Source organism: Balaenoptera acutorostrata, chromosome 2, assembly GCF_949987535.1.
Source record: "Balaenoptera acutorostrata chromosome 2, mBalAcu1.1, whole genome shotgun sequence".
Lineage (NCBI taxonomy): Eukaryota > Metazoa > Chordata > Mammalia > Artiodactyla > Balaenopteridae > Balaenoptera > Balaenoptera acutorostrata.
In genome coordinates, this window is record NC_080065.1 from 127,765,199 (window position 1) to 127,785,158 (window position 19,960).

Genomic DNA, 19,960 nt, shown 5'->3' on the forward strand with positions numbered 1-19,960 from the left:
GTTCTCTGACTGTGACCGCTGATGGGCCAGGATGCTTCTCTCTGTCTTTGCTCAGGCTACCACGAAGGCTTCTTTTCTCTTCTTTGAAATCTTAATGAGGGACTTCCCTGGTGGCACAGTGGTTAAGGATCTGCCTGCCAGTGCAGGGGCCATGGGTTCGAGCCCTGGTCCAGGAAGATCCCACATGGCGCAGAGCAACTAAGCCCGCGTGCCACAACTACTGAGCCTGCGTGCTGCAACTACTGAAGCCTGCTTGCCTAGAGCCCATGCTGTGCAACAAGAGAAGCCACTGTAATGAGAAACCCGCACACCGCAACTAAGAGTAGCCCCCGCTTGCCACAACTAGAGAAAGCCCGGGCGCAGCAGCAAAGACCCAGTGCAGCCAAAAAAAAAAAAAAAAAACTTAATGAAACCATCCGCTAGCAAAGTCTGGCCCTCATTCTCTGAATAGACAGCCCTTAATTGTTTCACATATTTTATGAAAGCTGATACAGCTTCCCAGAGGAAGGCAAGCAAGGAGAGGGTAAGCATAAGCTCTCACTAAATGCTAACCATTACTACTACCACTGCTACCACTGGTAAAATCCCTGATGCAGGTTCCATGCCTTGTAAGTCTCTTATATTTCTAGAAGAGTGCTGGGTACACAATAGACATTTATTAAACACTTAGTGGCCTAGCTGTATGCTTCTGTGTCACTACCTGTAAAATAATCATCGGTGTTTCCCAAACTTCAGTCATTTCCTCATTACCTTTGCGTATTGGTATACCATCTGTATAATTGTTTTTTTCACTATTCTTCTTTAAATCCATGGATCACTTTAGTTTTACTTGATTTCTTTTACAATTTATTTATTACATCACTTTCACAAATGGAAAAGCAACATCTCATGCATTAAGTAAAAGGGAACTTTAAACCTAATTTATAACTATTTAAAAAAAAGTTTGTCCATTTGCCATCCAAAGACTTCTCCTATATCACCTACGAAATAGGATATTGATGTCTGAGCTTTACTTGAAGGAGGCTGTAGCAGAGGTTCATTGCCCTTTAGACCTTACTTCTTCCTTGTGCTCTAGACCTTTCTAACTGCCAGGATCTGCACCTGTGTACTTGAGGGCTTTGTCCAGGACCATAGAAGGCCACCCATGCCTCTGCCCTGCTCTGTGGGCTCTCAGGGAATTCACATCCCTGAGAGTAGCCTCAACCAATGATAATGGAAATTGGTATAAAAGTACCATAGCTCCCTCACCCCTCTGGTGGGCTACTTCTGAGGCATGGCTTTTATACTGTTTCTTAGAGTTTCTCTGTAGGGTTCAGTTCCAGTCACTTGCTGTAGTTGCTGACTGACCAGCACACCCCTTGTTGGCTGCTTTCCTTCCCTCTATCACCTTTACCTCCCACATCAACTAGTTGCTCTCAAATCCAGGTCTGCTTCTGGGGGAACCCAAACTCAGTCAGGGGTTGCTTGCAAATCAGGAGTCCATGGTCAAGTTTACACTCCCCAGCTGAGGTTTGCATGTGTGCTCTGCATGACTGTGCACTGTCTATGCAAATTTATTAAATCCTGAGTGGGAAGAAGTGTGACCACACTTTGACAAATATTTATCCAGGTAACATGTTTCTACCAAAGCAACAATTTGAAAATATTTTCCAGGAAAAAAGAAATTGAACGAAGTCTAAACAGTTGCTAGTAGTAATGGCTCTTTCCAACACACACAAGTAAACATGAGACAAAGTTTTATTTGGATAATGTCCTCCCATAGAGGAAAGTCAATATGCTAAAAGCCTGGGCGTTATTAAGCAGAGAAATTGGTTATAAATGTAAATAATTACTTTGAGAGAATAGTTGAAGGAGATGTTCACCAAATAGTAGTATCATCACCATAGTGACCATGGTTAATAATTCCAAAATTCTCACAGCTTTATCGTTTGTGCTCTCATTTAACTGAACCATCTGTATAAAAGCTGTGCCATTGTCTCCTGCAAAAACTTAGTCCAGGCGATGAAATAACAAGACAGCTTGGGTTAAAAGGGCAAGTTTATTCTGCTTTGTTGTTGATCTAGATGCTCGGCTTATTTTCTACTTTGTCTCTTCAGAGACTCCAACATTAGTGCAGTTCCTTTGAAGGACTCCTGTGTGCTTTCTTGACATTCAGACTGTTTTTTCAGTCATTGGTGGGGCCAATTAGCAATGGAATTCAATGGTCACCCCCAAAATCTAGTCCAGATTTCTAGGTGCTGGGAATATAACAGCGAGCAAAGGAGAATGAGTCCCAGACTTCCTGGAGCTTATAGACTATTAATCAAACAAGTAATTATAAAGCTGAAGTTCTGTGAAGGAAACGGACAGTATGTTTTGAGAGAGAAATCAAGAAAGTACTTATTTACTCGTGTGAGGATTATCAGTGGAGGTTTTATTCAGCTAGGAGTAACAGAAATCCAATGAACAGTAGCTTAAACAATTTAGGGTTTGTTTCTTCCCATTGGAGGATGAGAAGTCTGAAAGTAAATAGACCAGGGTTGGTATGGCAGCTCTTCAGTGTCATCAGAGTGTTAGGTTCCTTCTAACTTTCTGCCATCATCAGAGTATTGTCCTTGACCTCATGCTGAGTAGAAGGCTGCTGGAGTGCTGTTCGTCATGACAGAGGTCCAGGAGCAGGAAGGGTCAAATGCAAACAGGGCTAGCTTGCTTGCTGGTTGAATTGGCCTCCCTTTTAGGAAAATGTTCCAGAGGTACAATCTTAACAGCTTCTGTTCACACCTCATTGGCTTAAACTGTGTCACGTGGCTACCCCCAGTTGCAAGGGAGGCTGGGAAACGTAGTGTTTTACTGGTAACTTCACCACCAACAAAATCAGAAGGATGCACCTAACAAGAAAGAAGGGAGAATGAATCCTGGATAGGCAACTAGCAATCTCTGCTACAGAATAAAGGTTGGAGAAAGCTCCTTTGAGGAAGTAACATCTAAGCTAATATCTAAAAATGAAGAAGAGTATCCTGTACTAACAGCAATGGGAGAGGCATTGCAGGAAGAGAGACCAGCAATATAGGAGAGAGAGAAAGGAGTAGGAAAGAGCTTAGCTCTCCAGGTTGAGCATCCCATCATGAGCAAGGTGAGAGGATTCTAGCCCTTATCTGGCTTCCAATGAAAGGCACGAGGACTGTAGTCAAACAATAAAAGTATGCTGAGTAGGAATATATATATTTTTAAATTATTAGCACCTTCAATTATTATTTATTTATTTAATTTATTATTATTATTATTTTTGGCTGTGTTGGGTCTTCGTTTCTGTGCGAGGGCTTCCTCTAGTTGTGGCAAGCGGGGGCCACTCTTCATCACGGTGCGCGGGCCTCTCACTATCATGGCCTCTCTTGTTGCAGAGCACAGGCTCCAGACGCGCAGGCTCAGTAGTTGTGGCTCACAGGCCTAGTTGCTCCACGGCATGTGGGATCTTCCCAGACCAGGGCTCGAACCCGTGTCCCCTGCATTAGCAGGCAGATTCTCAACCACTGCGCCACCAGGGAAGCCCCTGAGTAGGAATATTAAACGACTGTTCTCAGAAAGAGAATATTATATATCATCACTCCTCCATGACTCATGCCTTCCCAAATATCTTCAGTTTTGAGCACTTAGTACTTTTTCCACCAGAAGTATGAAATGGTGGTCCCTCTTCCTGCCAAACTTCACGTCAGCTTTGTTCTGGGCGTAGGAAAAAAAGAAATCCTGTTTCCTGTCCTTTGTTTCCTGGCTGCAGCCTCTGGTTCCGCCCCCTTCTTGGTCTCACAGTATCTATTTCCGCCTGAGGCTCTCAAACAAGCCCACAGATCCCTTTTCTCTTCCACAGTTACTAGTTAGTCACACAGAATTATCAAAGTGGAAAATAACTTCTCTCTCTTTGTGAGGTTTTTTTTTTTTCCCCTTGGATCTTTTTGTTTTGCTTTATTCTTAGGTTAATTTCCCAGGCTCTTCTTTGCAAAGCCAGGAAGAAACTAAGCAGGTGTTGAGGGCCTGGTTCTCCTGGGGAATATACTGGAGCAACCGTTGGTTCAAGACCAGAAATGATATAATCAGGTCACTGGCAACAAAACGAAGACAAGGAAAACTCCAGGGTTTTCCATCTTGGGTGTGGAAATTGAGATCTAACACTATGGCCAGGAGGGAGAGTAAAGGGTACCTTGTCTAAGAGAACAGCTTCTGGGTTTGTATAAGTTTTCCCATGTCTAGGCTGGCCAACTTTCGATAAAGTTATTTGACTGTTCTAAAGTTTGTTTTTTGCATTCGTAGAAGAGGAGATAATAGTTCCTACCTAATCGAGTTGTTGTGAGGATTAAATAAAACAATGAAAGTAAAGTGCTTGTTGAGTGCCACATTGAAAGCACTCAACAAATGATCATCATTATTATTACTAGTGAGATTTAGATTGGGTGCATTTTTAATTAAAATAATAATGTTATTGATTCCAACAATGAGAAGAAAATATATGGAAGGTTACTGATTCCTTCATGGAGAGGCTGGCTTGGGAATCGAGGACATGTACAAGATTGGTATCACCCTGAGCCCTTTCTCTATCATGAACTCCTTAGAGTGCGGGTTACTTAGCCTGGATGATATATCCAAACGTGTTCTCAGTTTGAGGTCGGTCCCAGCTGTCCAACTCCCCCTGGGCAGTGCCAGAGGATGAGGGAGAGACAACCTGCTCTGGGTTCTCTCTAGGATGTCAGTGGACTAGTCTATAGGTAAATGAGAATTCCAGATTTAGGAATTGCGTTTCTCACTCTCACGATGGCAGAGAAATCTCTTTGATCTCTTTTGGAAAGGTCTCTTTGAATCTTTCCACTGGTCTGTTAAAACTCTTCTGACGTTGACTGATTTTCAGAGCTTCATTTCTCCATCCCACCAAACCACTAGCTTCTGGAAATTAACTGTTGACCAAGATGAGAGGATTTAAGCATGGCATCACGAGTATGCCTGTTTTCCATGTCACCCGCATTTAGATCTTTGCTGCGTCAGTTGGGATAAGCTAGGTTGTGCTCTAGAATCCAGTGGTTGTAAAATCTCTGTGGCTTCAAACGACAAAAGGTTATTTTGCTCACACTACACATCCAGATCAATCTCAGCTGACCCTGGCAGGGAGAAGGGGGACATATAAAATCATGTTCTGATTCTTAAAGAGTACTGCCCGCATTTCAGTAGCTCAAGTAGGTCCAGGTAACCCCACCTAACTTTAGAAAAGAGTTCTCTCGTCCCTGTGTTAGGATTTTTCCCATTCAAATGGGCCTACCTGTAGCCAGTGTGATCTAGTGGGTTTCTTGAACCTTTGAAATCATCTGGCTTGAAATTTTCAAGGACTGACCAGTGATCTAATGAAAATGAGGGAGGATAGGAGTTTCGAAATGCCCATTAAGAGTCCCTTTTGAGAAGGCAGTAATGTTTCATCTTTGCACTATGTTCAAAATCAAAACTGTTCCATGCCTCACATTTGAGCCTTGAAATAGAAACAAAGTTTGGGCCATAAAACAGTCAAGGTTTGTGCAATACCAATGGTTATTTTCCTTGAGAAATGATCAAAGCAATCTTTGTAAGGGTAATAGATTTAGTTTATTGAAACTTTTCCAAGGGAAAGTTCAGGACAGAAGTGTTATGATAAATATGTCCATGTAGCTTCATTGCCTTATTCCCAATTAATTCTGCTCATAATTTAGAAGTTGAGAAAGTAATCTACATGGTTAAAGGATGACTTCAGATCACACCTGCCACTTAAAACACCAAGAGCACACACTGGAGTTCTGGACTGTTTTGAATGAAATGTGTAAGTGGAGCCAGCAGAGATATCACTATTCCTAAGTCACAGTTTACTGCCTACCTATCACGTGCCTTGCACTGGGCAAATCATTCTGTACACATTATCACATTATCATTCTCCCAACAACAGGCAAGACTGCTGAAGCTTTGGGAGCTTACAGTGTTCTGCCCAAGGTCACTTGGCTGGTACAGGGCCCAGCCAAAGGCCTGAATCCAAAGGCCAAACTCTGAATTAATAGCAGGGAATGAACAAGACTCTACTGAGGGCACCGTATAGACTTGGTGGGAAATTTTAGTTGGTTGTTTATGTCCTTATTTGGCTGTTTTCCACATTTGAGGAACTGAGGCACAAAAGGATATAAATGGGTCTTATATCTACCAAAGATCAGCTCTAGTTCTGAAACTAATAAAATAACATTACACTCCCAGTCCTCAACAGAGAGCATGATAGCTGGATTTGAGCATTTTGTGCGCTAACCAGCCCTGGAAAAAGTGTGATTGATACTTCAGCCTTTAGCTTATACTTCCCCTTTCAGATTTTTAGAAACTTCCACTCCTCATAAACTCAAGCTGAAGCATGACTGTGCCTAAAAGATGGAAGAGAAAGAGCTTCCAAGGGTCCCAAGTTCAGAATCATCTGATGCTATTTAAAGGCTTAACCAAACTTTTACATTGGCTGAATTTTCTAGGGGTACCTGAATTTTCTATTTCCTGGGAAGGGGCTTCTTGACACTAGCCCTTCTTTCTCCTAACCCCGTGCTGGTCCCTAGGTCTGAAGACCCTACAAAATAGTTGTTGGTTCCACAATAATTTTTTGAGCACTTCCTCCATGCTAGACATGTGTGGTGAAACCGTGTTGGACAAAACATAGTTCCTATCTTCCAGTACTTTATAGTCAGGAAATAGAACATGACACAAACAGTGAGTTCAATTGCCATTGTATTTGAGATGCAGTGCCTCATTTAATACTCTTTCCAATGATGCTTTGGACTAAGCAGGCACCTTCCATTTAAGGCAATAGGGCACAGTGGAAGGAAGGCTTGGGGACAGATAGGGACACACAGATAATAAATGATTAAGTGATTCTATTGCCCACTAGCCCTATTGTTTAACGTTACTGAATTCAGTTTTCCCCTCTGTAAAATGGGGATAATAATATAACTATGAAGGGCCGTTACAAGGATTAAATGAGGTAATGCATGTAAAACATCCAGCATCATGCCTGGTTCACAGGAAGTGCTCAATAACTGTTAGCTAGAATCATAATAATGAAGATGTCAACAAAGGCAAGAGATAGTAATAACTGTAACAATGAGATGGGGTAGAAATAAAATAGAGGCTGCTGAGAGGAAAGGGTTCAACCACTAAACCGCTAAAGCTGTTTCCTCTGTGGTAGTTATGCCTTAAAATGCATATTTGGATGCAATTTCCAGCCTTCTTTTAAGTACTTAAAGTGTAGGCCTTTTCTTAAATTTGTGTGTAAAGGTTGAGATGCAGCTGAAGGAGAGATGGTTTAAATGGAAACCAAGCTCTTTTCCTTTTTCTCTTTTCTTTTCCTTCCCTGAGGTCCAGAACAATGAACCTCGTTTAGATAAAGAGTGTTTACCCAAAGCCTGTTTGCATTTAAGATATTTCAGCAAGACAGTGAATAATCTCTTATCTTATTGAGGAGGTTTTACTGTCATTACTGGAACAAAGATGTCATTATTAAAATAAACTCGACTTCCCATAGAATGGTCACTTTAGTTAAAAGAGGATTATTCATAATGGCTTTATAAGAATGGAAGCTATGACATCATTATCATATAGAGCACTATCAAAGATCTCGATTCTAAGAAACAGGATTCCTTGGTGGCAAGCAACAGAACCAACTGTGGCTCATTTAACCAAAAAAAAGAAAGAACTTATTAGAAGGGTATGGGGTTGCTCATAGATGCCAAGGAAAAGCTGGCGAACCAGGTTTCTGAAAGCACAGGAACCAGAATAGCTCAGGGAGCAGGGTCCTTGGTCACCCCTACCAGATGAATCAACTTCATTTATTTTCATTTGTCCCAAGATTTAATTCCCTGGGAAAGAAAGTCTGGTTGGCCAAACTTAGGTCTTGGGCCTACAGGTCAGCCAGGGGGCATAGGAACACCTTGATTGGTATTCCCACCAAGCCTACCTGCAGTGGGAGAGGGGTTGTTAGTCCCAGGAGAAACTGAGGTGCTGCCACCACAAGGGGGACTAGATTATGGGAAGGCAACTAGAGTTTTATGACACAGAGAGCCTCTGGGGAAGAGATGTTATGGAGGGATCATCACCACATGACTTAATGGGGAAACTGAGGCCCTGAATGAAAGTAGTTTGCCTGAGGGGTCACATGTAACAACAGAAATGAAACGTTCTGACTCCTGCCAGCCATATGGGAATTTCTTCCTTATTCTGTCCAGCTTGCTAAAGCAATGGTTCAGAGACCTGGCAGTGTCTCAGGATTACCTGTGGAACTTGTTAAAAATAGAGGAGCTGGGTTTGGCATGGGGCTGGTGCCTCTGTATTTTTAATAAGCTTCTCATCTGATTCTGTTTACAACCAACTTGGAGGCCCACTACCCCAAGTCTCCACAGGCTCCAGTATAGAAGAGGAACATTGTAGAACTAAAAATGGAAGAAAGTGATTTTAGGGAAAAGATTCAGGTTTGTTGATAAAAATGTTTGAGGTCCAGTGAGTGTTAGCTATCTTCATGGTTTGGGGTTTGGGGCATGTGAGGACAGGGAGGATTCTTCCGTGTTTATGACGAGCCTAGGCCAACTGGATCAGGAGGTTAGGCTGTTGTCCCAGGAAGCACTTGCAATCGAGCACCGGAGAGAGAGGGCTGGGGCCCCTTTGGGGCTGTCCTGACTATCTGTGGTGCTGCAGGAGAAGGATCAGATTATGTGGGTAGATTACCCAAGTGCTAAGATCTGGAGCGCAGAAAGGGGTTGGGAAAAAGGCCTGAGCTGGCACAGACAGGAAAGGGATCTGTTACCTTTATCTTTTTGTCTCATCACAACTGATGACAGGCCAACCTAAGTCTCTTAACCAACTTGGAACATGGAGGAGAAGGAGGAATGCTATTCTTCTGCTGGGAATCTGCATTCCTCCACTTTTCACCTGGCTACTCATATCCATCCTCCAGATCCATGCTTAAAGATGGTCCTCCTTCCTGGTCCCCCTAATCTAACTAGGCCCCCTGCTGTTCTCTCTTGTGGGCACCTGTTCTTTTCCGGGGCCAGTTTCTTGGCCGTGCAACCTGGGCAAACATACAGGGCCCTGTACTTAGAGGGACTCCATGCTTAGTTTAATGCTCTGCTGTTGCCATCTTGAAATTCTTCATAATTTTTGAACAAGGGGCTTTCCGTTTTCATTTTGACTGAGTTTTGCTGATTATATAGCTGGCCCTGTTCTTTCCTTTCCTTACACTTAGCACCATTTAATTGCAGTAGCTCTAACATCTAGCTCTATGCCTACCACTATAGTATAGGTTTGCTAAATATTAACTTTAACCATTCGAAATTATTGTTATTTATGTTTGACTTATTAAAAAAAACATTCATATGGTTCAACCTAAAATACTCTGGATGGATGAATAAATGAATGATAAGAAGAAGAAAGATACCTTGAACACAGTGGGTTGCTGACCCAATATCTACTTCCTTCCTTCCTACCTTTCTTCCACCAGTTTTGATCAAGTGTCCATCCTTTCCCTAGTGGCTCAGAGGAGGAGACTCCATCCCTAATTCCAGGGCAGATCCTGATCCGTCTACATATTCTTTCTCCTAATAACCATCTTTCTTCTTCCTCTAGACATTGTCAGGTTTGAAGGAGACTCCAGGAACTGCTACAGCCATCTGCCAGCCTAACAAGGAAACCAACTCAAAGCAGAGAGCAGAGGCCAAGGAATTTCAGGAAAGCAGGGCCAGGATATGTTGTGGATGGACCCTAATCTACCCCTGAACTTCTTATTACGTGAGGTAATAAAATTTCTGTATTGTTTGTTTTGGTCATCTATTGCTGTGAAACAATCATCCCAAAATGGAGTGGCTTACAACAGCACCCATTTTATTACAGTTCACAGTTTTGTGGGCCAGGAAGCCAAGGAGGTGAATCTTCGGTTCCATGTAGCATCAACTGAGGTCACTCAGTGGTGTTCAGCTGGCCGATGGCCTATCTGAAGAGTCTAGGATGGCTTCCCTCATATTTGGCATCTTGGTGTTGATGGCTCGAAGTTTAGGTTCAACTGGAACCTTCAACCAGAGCACGTCCACGTGGACTTTCCTGCGTGGCCATCCAAGGTGGTCAGACTTCTTGCACGAGATGCAGGGCTCCAAAAGTGTTGTAAGAGGCAGAAAGTGGAAGATGCCAGGCTCTTCAGGCCCAAGCCTGCACTGGCACAGGATCATTTCTATCATGTACTGTGGGTCCGAGCAGGCACAAAGCCCACCCAGCTTCAAAAAGAGATGACATAGCTTCTACCTCTTGATGGGAAAAGTACCAAAGAGTTTATGGCTATCGCTAATCCTCTGTGTTACATAAGTCAACTGGAAACAGGTTTTCTGTTATTTACAGTCAAAAGGATCAGAAATCATTAAAGAAATTCAAGGTTCTCTCAAGCCTGGGAAGGTATTTCTTCCTGTTCCTCTAATATAGCGGTCTGTAAACTTTTTCGCAAAGAGCCAGATAGTAAATGTTTTAAGTTTTACAGGGCACACAACCTCTGTTGCAACTACTTGGCTTTGCCAATGACATATGAAACCAGCCATGGAAAATATATAAATGAATGAGATGTGTTCCAAAAAATTTGTATTTATGATCACTGAAATTAGAATTTTGTATAATTTTCATGCGTCATGAAATTTTTTTTTCCAACCATTTAAAAATGTAAAAGCCATTCTTAGCTTTTGAGCTATACAAATAAAGAAGGCAGGCCGAATTAGGTCCCTGGACCATATTTTACCTACCCCTACTGTAATGCAGCAAGCTTGCTGCAAGCTCAGGGCCTTCGCATGTGCTGACCTTCTGTCTTGAGTACTCCTCTCCGAGGTCTTCATGTGGTTTGTACCTTCTCTTCATTTGGGTTTTTTTTTTTTTTTTTTAAATGAAAGCTTCTTTCTTTCTTTCTTTATTTTTGGCTGTGTTGGGTCTTTGTTTCTGTGCGAGGGCTTTCTCCAGTTGCGGCAAACGGGGACCACTCTTCATCGCGGTGCACGGGCCTCTCACTATCGCAGCCTCTCTTGTTGCGGAGCACAAGCTCCAGACGCGCAGGCTCAGTAGTTGTGGCTCACGGGCCCAGTTGCTCCGCGGCATGTGGGATCTTCCCAGACCAGGGCTCGAACCCGTGTCCCCTGCATTGGCAGGCAGATTCTCAACCACTGCGCCACCAGGGAAGCCCCATTTGGGTTTTAACTCAGATATTACCTCCTCAGAACAGCCTTCTCTGATCACTCTATCTAAAATAGTCCCCTAACTCTGAAACATATTATCCCCTTATATTTTCTTTTTTTTAATGTCTTTTTATTGTGGTGAAAGTCACATAATATAAAACATACTATTTTAACCATATTTAACTGTACAGTTCAGCGGCTCGAAGTACATTCACATTCACATTGTTGTGCAACTCTCATCATCATCCATCTCCCGAATTTTTCACCTTCCTAAACTGAAACTCTGTCCCCTTCAAACACTAACTCCCCATTCCCCCCCTCCACACCCCCCCTCACCCCCAGGCCCCTGGCATCTACCAGTGTACTTTCTGACTCTATGAATTTGACTATTCTAGGTACCTCGTATAAGTGGAATCAAACAGTATTTGTCTGCACTTAACGTATATTGGAATGCATTTTAAAAATTAATATATATCCTGCAAACAGATTGTACCTGTTTTTTTTCCCCCTGTGCTATACAGTAGGCACTCACCAGCCAACTACTTCATATATAGCAGTGTACATACATCAATCCCAATCTCCCAATCCATCCCACCCCTCCTCTCCCCTTGGTGTCCATACCCCTTATATTTTCTTGATAGCACGTCTCATTGTCTGACGTTTTGTTCATTTATTTGTTACACTTATGTGCTACCTCTTTTTAACCTTCACTGGAGTAGGACCTAGAAGCAGGCCTCTTGCCTGTCCTATTCTCTTCTGTACACCCCTTACCTAGCACAGTGCCTGGCATGTAATAGATGCTCAATTAAATATTTGTTGAATTTGAGTTGAATGGTTACAACGCAGTGCTCTGGGGCTTGACAAGAACATGGAAGGCTACTGAATTTATACTTATTGAATGAGAGAAAGATAATTAAAGCAGAAGAAGGAGATCACCTTGTCATCTGCACTCAGAGAAGCATTGGTCCCTTTGTTATTTCCCTGTGTTTCAGGAAAAAGCCAAAGGAAAAATTCTTATCCTCTTATATAATTCTGAAGAAAGTTATTTTCCATTCTTGGCAGGTGTCTCCAAACAGGTGCCTTGCCTGTTTGGAGGCAGGAAAAGGGGATACAACCTTATTTGAGGAGAGAGAGTGTCATCTTGGTAGTTGTGAAATAGTGTTTGGAAGCTAGATTCTTCTAGACCACTAAGGTATGATTTCCCAGAAATTCCCAAGATTCCTGAGGGAAAATGGCAAAGGTCCTGGGTGCCATGGCAACAGTAGAGATGACAGAGTTGGGAATCACATCAGGCTAAACTTGTCATCAGGAGAGAGGGGAAAAAAAGCAGCAGGTACGACATTTGAGACAAGAAGACTTGAGCTCAAACAGAGTGTACCGAGTGGTGTTGGGTGGTGGCCAGAACCCAACCATTTGGCAGTGGGCTTTCCAAGCCTGGGCACAGAAGTAGCTTCCATCCAGTCCTGCCTCTACTTATTAAAACAAACAATTGGCAGGGTAGAAAGAGCCTGTTGTAGGTGAATACAATAAACAGGAAGAGTCCGTGGGAAGCAGTGAGGGCCACAGCGGTGGATCTTAGAACTTAGGGCTTTGTAAGTTCAGTGAGTTCAAGTGGTGAATAGAGCTCTGGGACACAAAGTAGAGAAGTGGAGAGGGAGGCTGATGCAGGAGGTGACGAGAGGCTGACCTGAAAATGCCGAGTGTAGTGTGGATTGCATTCATAGGATGGCTGGCCGAAGGAAATGACTTTGACTTTAGACAGTTGATTTCCAGTTGGTGGGTGAAGCAGAAAGAAGAGAGGTGGTATTGTGTCTCTCATGTGGACTTTTTGGTTGCAAGTGGTGGAAAGGCTAACAAAATGTTGCCAAAGTTTAAAAAGGGAATTTTTTAGTTCACGTAATTGAGAAGTGTAGCTTCAGGTGTGGCCAGATCTGGGATTTCCAAGAATGCCTTTAGTACTTAGTCTCTCTCTCTTTCTTCATCTCTCAGCAATTCTTTCCTCTGTATTAGCTTCATTCTCAGACAGGCTCTCCCCATGATGAAGTGGTTCACGTTAGCTCCTGGTGTATACCCATCCAGCTTTAAGTTCAGTAAAGAATATCTTTGGCCTGGTCTCTCTAGCAAGTCCAAGAATACTATCTCATTGCCTGATTGGTCATGTGCCCGTTCTTTAGCCGGTCACTGGACCCAGGGGGTTGCAGTGTTTTATTGACCAACTCTGGGTCACATGCCCTCTCCTTGAAGCCCAGTGCAGTCAGCTCCACCCAAATGACCTGGACTAGAAATGGGGAAGAAAGTGGTTCCCCAAGAAAAACTCAGGTGCCGTTACCATAAAAATGGGTATGGATGCTGGGTAGGCAAAAAACAAAACAAAATGAAAACAATCAAAAACCAGATGATCAGATGTCTGCAACCAGTAATCACCACACTCACATAGAATTGACCAGAAGCCACCATCTCTATCACCAGCACATGAAAATAATACTAACTAAATGCTATCAGCAGGTCTTATACATTCAGTTCTCATACTGACAAAGTTATATCCTCTGGTTTAAATCAGCATTAGGGAGTTAACACCAAGAACAGAAACTAATCATTGTAAATGGAAAAAAAAAACAGTTATCCAAAGTGATTTAAAGCAAAAGCACAGAATAGCACAAACTTGGTAATTAAATTTGGTAACTAGAAATTCAACTATTGCCCAGTAGCCCTTGGATTTCAAGGTTCCAAAACTCTAGAAAAAAAGAAATGCTCATTTTTATCTAGATTTTTCTAGAGACCTATTTCACCTTCAACTTAGAAATCATTCATGAAGCCTTTCTAATACCTGATAATGTGTGTGTACTTGGGTCCTATGTGTACCTCACTTTATTTCCATGACACCACACCCTTCCAGTCCCCCACATTTCTGACTACTCCATTTCTGTATCCTTTGCCCAACCCTGAACCATTGATGTTTTCTAGAGCTTCATTGTCGATTCCCAGCTCTTCTCTTCTTACAAACTCTCACAGGGTAGCTCTTCATTCATTCTTTTCAACAGGTACCCAAGGAGAGCGTCCTTTGTGCCAGGTACTGTGCCAACCATCCTTGAAGGTTAACTCCTGACCATCCCATGTGCTAATGACACCCAACTCTCTGAAGTCCGGACCCCTCTCCCTTCAGATTCACGCTTGGACATTCACAAGGTAGGTACTTTATAAATAGTTCTTGAATGAATGGACAAATGAATGAATGCTTTTACCTTAATGTTTCAAGTTCAACATACCTAACAATGAAATCATCTTCCTGCCTGATCCTATTACTACTTGTACTTGGTAATACCCTCAAGGACAGAAACCTCGGTGTTATCCTTGTCTCCTCCTTCTTGTCTCCTTCACATCAAGTTCCACTAATTTTAACTCAATATTTTTTAAGTCTGTCTCCTTCTCCCCCATCTGCCCAGCTCCTGCCCTAATTCAGACCTGCAGCACCTTCTACCTGGACGCTGCCATAGCCTCCCTACTGGTCTGCCTGCCTCTAAGCGTGTTCGTGTAGCAGTCACACTCTCCTGCTTCAGTGGCTCTCTGTTGCCTATGAACAAAGATCATACTCCTTAAAATGCTAAATAAAGTTCCCTGTGTCCTGCTCTCTGACTTCCTTTCCAGACTCACCTGAAGAGTGGTTTGCCTCGAACGTTTGTGGTTTCCTACACACAGCACAGAGATTCCTGGCTTTGCTCATGCTGTACCTCCTGTTTGGAATATGACCTACCCTATACCCCCGTTTCTGCACATAATTTAAGCTTCAGCTGAGGTTCCATATCCTCTAGGAGGCCTTGCCAATCCTCTTCAGGCTGAGCTGGGTGTCCTCTGGTCGGCTTTCATAGCACACTGGGCATCCCTCTGTCATTGCACTATTAAGATCAGGTCCTCTTGCTGCCACCCGGTTTCTCTCGTGAGTTCCTTGAAGACATGGGCATGTCTTGTTCACCCTTGATTCCCCAATGCCTAGCCAGTACCTGAAACACAGTAGGATTTCCATAAATGTCTGTTGAAAGTCTATGTTTCCTCTTAAGTAGAGCAGGTGTTTTAGCCTTGGTACTTTTATAGTGTGAAAAAGGCACCCCTTAAAATACTGAAAGCTAAAGGGTATGTTATTCAAGACCAAGATCAAGATCGTCCAGGGTTATCAGCAGAAACTTGGAGGTAATCTAATTTCCATTTTCTGGCCCAAAAGATTAACTCCAGGCAAATGTTAAAGACCCTAAAATATTTATGCTGATCTGATGGGATCAGAGAATGACTAATTAAAAAAATCAGGCATTTCTCCAGCGTAAACAGTTTATTTACTTATAGTCAGATCTTTTAAGCCTTTTCCCAAATTTTCAGACTTATATTTTCTAAATTAATTTGAAGTCCATATGGATTGTCAACCAGTTGGAGCAGAGTGAGTTGGGGGAAAAGATGGAAATGAGATGAGAAGAGGTACCCTGGGTCAGATCATGCTTTTCCTTTACTTTGGAAAGATGGAAAACCATTGGAGGGTTCTGCTCAGAGGAGATTATTGATGCAATTTAATGTTTAATGTTCAATTTAAATCTGGCTGCTTGGAGGAGACTTAACTACAGGCAGCACAGGCAGAAGTAGAGAGACTAGTTTGGAGGCTGCCGTAATAATCTAGGCAAAAGAGGATGGTGGCTTGGACCAGCGTGGTAGCCAGGGGGTAGAAAAGTAGTCAGATTATAGGTGTATATTGAAGACTCAGTCAAGAGAATTTGGCAGTGATTAGATGTGGATTGTAGAGAGGGAAGAAAAGGACAGCTCTAAGGGTTTTGGCTTGAACAACTGCAAGGATGGATTTGCCATTGGGAAGAGCAGGTTTGGGGAGAAAATCAAGAGTTCAGTTCTGGTCTCTTTTTAAGTTTGAGATGTCTATTTAGATATGTAATACAAGGAGAGTATTGAGCATTCAAGTTGTGTGTACCTGCCTGGAGTTCAGAAGAGAGGTCAAAGTGAGGATAGATATTTGGAGGTTATTAGTGTGCAGATGGTATTTGCAGCCATGAGGCAGGTTGGGGTCATCTAGGAGGTGTGTATGGAGTGGAGGTTTGAGGATCAACCTGGAATGATCCAGTGTTCAGAAGTTGGGAAAATGAGGAGGAATCAGCAAAGGAAACTAAGGAGGAGAGGGACCAGTGAGAAAGGAGACCCAAGAGGCAGTGAGTGGGTGGTGACCCAGAGGCCAAGTAAAGAAAGATTATTGTGCCTGAAATAAGAAACAACCTACCAAGTTCTAATTTACCCCAAGTCTCACTGGATAGTGTATTTCTGTATGCATGCACACATGCGTGTGTGTGTGTATAATTTTTTTGGCCTGGGGTCGCCCAGCTACCATATATTTCCTTTGTTCCCTCCCCCTAGAAATTCTGAGTCCATGTGGTCCCAGACTTCATTACTGGGTCTGGGTGGTCGTGAATTTTACTAGTTCTCTTTTCCTCTTGTGGCCACTACAAGATCAGTTCACCTTCGTTTCTACACTTCTAAGGAAAGCCTGAAGCACTGAGCACCTGCCAGGGCTGCCCATTCATAAAATCATTCATTTATTCATTCGTTCATTCATTCACCAGATAGTTACTGGGAATTTACAATACACAGACACTGTCCTAGGCCCTGAGGTTACAGCCATGAACCACACAGTCGCAGCATCACCTTAGCCAACAGGGAGCTTACATTCTAGCAGAGTGGGGAGGAGTGGGAGAGAGGGAGACAATGTGTGTAGGGGGTCAACAAATAAACAAAATAACTTCAAATTGTTATGTCTACACTGAAGAAAACAATCAGGGGTCTGAGATGTAGAAGAACAATGAAGACTAAGACTGGGGACTAGTTTCCAGTAGGAGGACAGGGAAGCTTCTCTGAAGACTAAGATCCTGATGTCTCCAAAGTAACCAGCAAATCTTTTTCTTTTAGGTCCTGAAATGAACCTGGGCCTCTTATAGAACAAGGGCGGAAACCTACCTCCAGTTCCATCTTTACGTGAGCACCCGCCCTCGACAATTTATGGGATTATGCTGAAAAATCAATCTTTTACAATTTCACCTAACATCTGCCAGAGGAAACAAAAGATTATTAAAAGGGGACTTATCAGAGTTCATCTTCCAACAAAGTGGTTAGTTACCATTTAATTTAGCTAACATTTTTTTGGGAACACTTACTGCAGTGCAGACACTGGTCTAAGTAAGCTTTTTATATGCATCCTATCATTTAATCTTCACAAAATTCCTGTGAGGTAGGTACTGTTATTATCCCCATCTTACATTTAAAAATCTCGAGACTTAGATGGATTAACTCCAGGGTCACACGGCTAGCAAGTGGCAGGGCTCTGGTTAAAACCCACGTCTGTCTAACGTTCAAGATTTTGCTTTTGGCATTCCTTTGAAAAAGATGATTTGAGGACATTCTTAACTAGGTTTTAAGTACTACATTCCTTATCTTCACAAAATTTTGTCAGGTAAGAAACAAAAATACAAGTTTAGAGGTGCTAGGATTTCTCTGTAGTTGAATAATCTTTGGGGTATTTCACTGACAAACTTGTTTTAAGTGGTGTCAAGCAAATCCCTTCCTAAAGTGAAAGTATGTTGGTGATTTCAAGTTTGAAAACAGCCTTACGTTGTCTTCCAGGAATGCTATAAACAGAAATTCAAGGAAGTATTTCAACTAATAAAGATAAAAATATTTTTGGTAGAGCATCAAATGTTTAGGTCTTATTTCTTAGCTCAGCTTAAAAACCACAAATTTAATATTTTTTTTTTAGCAGGTGTGGTAAATTGTGAGATTTTAAACGTTCATATAATAGAAATTCAAGTTATAATTTATTGAGCATTTATTGTGTGCCTGACAGTGTACTGTGTATATTATTTTACTTGTTCTTAACTATAATTCTATGAGATATTAATTATCATTCCTGTTTTGAAGATGAAGACATTGAGACTCAGTTAAGTAACTGAGATTCAAAACCATGTGTCAAAGCCGGTGTTTAAACCTAGGAATGGAAACCCTATGTTCCTTTCATTATAAGACCTTATTTCTGATTCAGGCTTCAGAAGGTATCTTTTCTTATTAGACTATTTTCATTCTCTAAATAAGTGACCTTGGGGAAGTATCTTCCCTAGTATTCAGTTTCCTTGCCTTTAAAACAATGAGATTGCACTGGATGTTTCCCATAATCTCTTTTTGTTCTTCTTCTTTTTAAAATTATTTATTTATTTATTTATTTATTTATGGCTGTGCCAGGTCTTAGTTGCGGCATGTGGGATCTTCGTTGTGGCATGCAGGATCTTTTTTTTTTTTTTCTTTCTTTTTTAAATTGTGGCATGTGGACTTCACGTGGACTCTTAGTTGCAGCATGCAGACTTCTTAGTTGTGGCATGCAGACTCTTAGTTGCAGCATGTGGGCTTCTTAGTTGCAGCATGCGAACTCTTAGTTGCAGCATGCGTGTGGGGTCTAGTTCCTGAAACAGGGATCGAACCCAGGCCCCCTGCATTGGGAGCACAAAGTCTTACCCACTCTACCACCAGGGAAGTCCCTCTTTTTATTCTGAAGCTCCACGGTTCTGTAATTCCATAAATAGTTCAGTTCAAAGATAATTCATTGGCGTTCAGTGGGACTCCTGCTTTTATCATTTTTTAAAATTGAAAACAGTAGGAAATTAAATCTTTTAAATCAATTTAGTAGATCTATCTACTGTCAATATTTTCTCTTTTATATTCACGGATATATTATTTGATCCTTCTTAGTTGCAGAATGTTTCCCCACTGTCATTTATAATACTTATCAGTAACAGTAGCTCTAAGAAATAGATTTGAATTGCTTTCGCTAACTTAGAGCTGGGAAAACAGGTTATTCCAGTGCTTTAATTTGGTCATGGTTACTCAGTGCCAAGGAAGGATTGGGACCTACACCTCTGGAATTTCTAGCCTTACTCTGTGTTTGGTCACTCATTCTTTCATTTGGTTAGCCCAAGGGTCAGTATCCTATGGTCTGTGGGCCAAATCTAGCTCACTGCTTGTTTCTGTATGGTCTACAAACTAAGAATAGGTATTACATCTTTAAATGGGAAGAATAATAAAAAGAAGAATATTTTGTGACACATGGAAATTATGTGAAATTCTAATTTCACTGTCCAGAAGTAAAGATCTTTGGGACACCACCACCAAACTCCTTCATTGATGTAGTCTATGGCTGGTTTCCTGTCACGACAGCAGAGTCAGGTAGGTGCAGCAGACCCTGTGGGGCCCTTTATCGAAAAGTCTGCCAACCTCCGGTTAGTCTGTGTTAAAGAAATTAAACAAGGAGGCCAAGGAGGCCATCAAACTGAGGTGGCTCTAATGCCTTGGTGGCCTGTGTAACCAAAACCTAAACCAAGCCAGTCAGTGCACTGGAATCTGAGAAAATGAAACTTAAGAACAACCAATCACAAACAGCCAACGAGGCTTTCCCAAATAAGGCAACCACTTAAGCTATAGCCAATCAAATAGTTTCTTTGCTTTGCTTCCGAGTCATCGCTCCTCGCTCCTGTGGGTGGAGTGCTCTTAACCACTCCCAGTTTCATGCTGCCCAATTCTAATTGATGTTTGCTCAAATAAACTCTTGAAGATTTTAATGTGCCTCAAACTTTTAACATCTGTCAAACTGTGTTGATAGTCTACTATTGCTAGCCTCTCTGCAGGTCACAGGGAACACAGCAGCCAACAAGACACACAGGTTCCCTTGGACC

General features: G+C 42.1%; 1 long non-coding RNA gene across 1 annotated transcript in view; it reads left to right on the plus strand.

Annotated features, from left to right (window-relative positions):
* The window catches only part of LOC103019822 (uncharacterized), a 408,498-nt gene that overhangs the window by 379,361 nt on the left and 9,177 nt on the right, over positions 1-19,960 (plus strand). Inside the window, exons 14-16 of the long non-coding RNA XR_009007067.1 lie at positions 9,628-9,794; positions 14,246-14,390; positions 17,154-17,352. This is a non-coding gene — a long non-coding RNA (uncharacterized LOC103019822). The remainder of the gene's footprint in view (positions 1-9,627; positions 9,795-14,245; positions 14,391-17,153; positions 17,353-19,960) is intronic.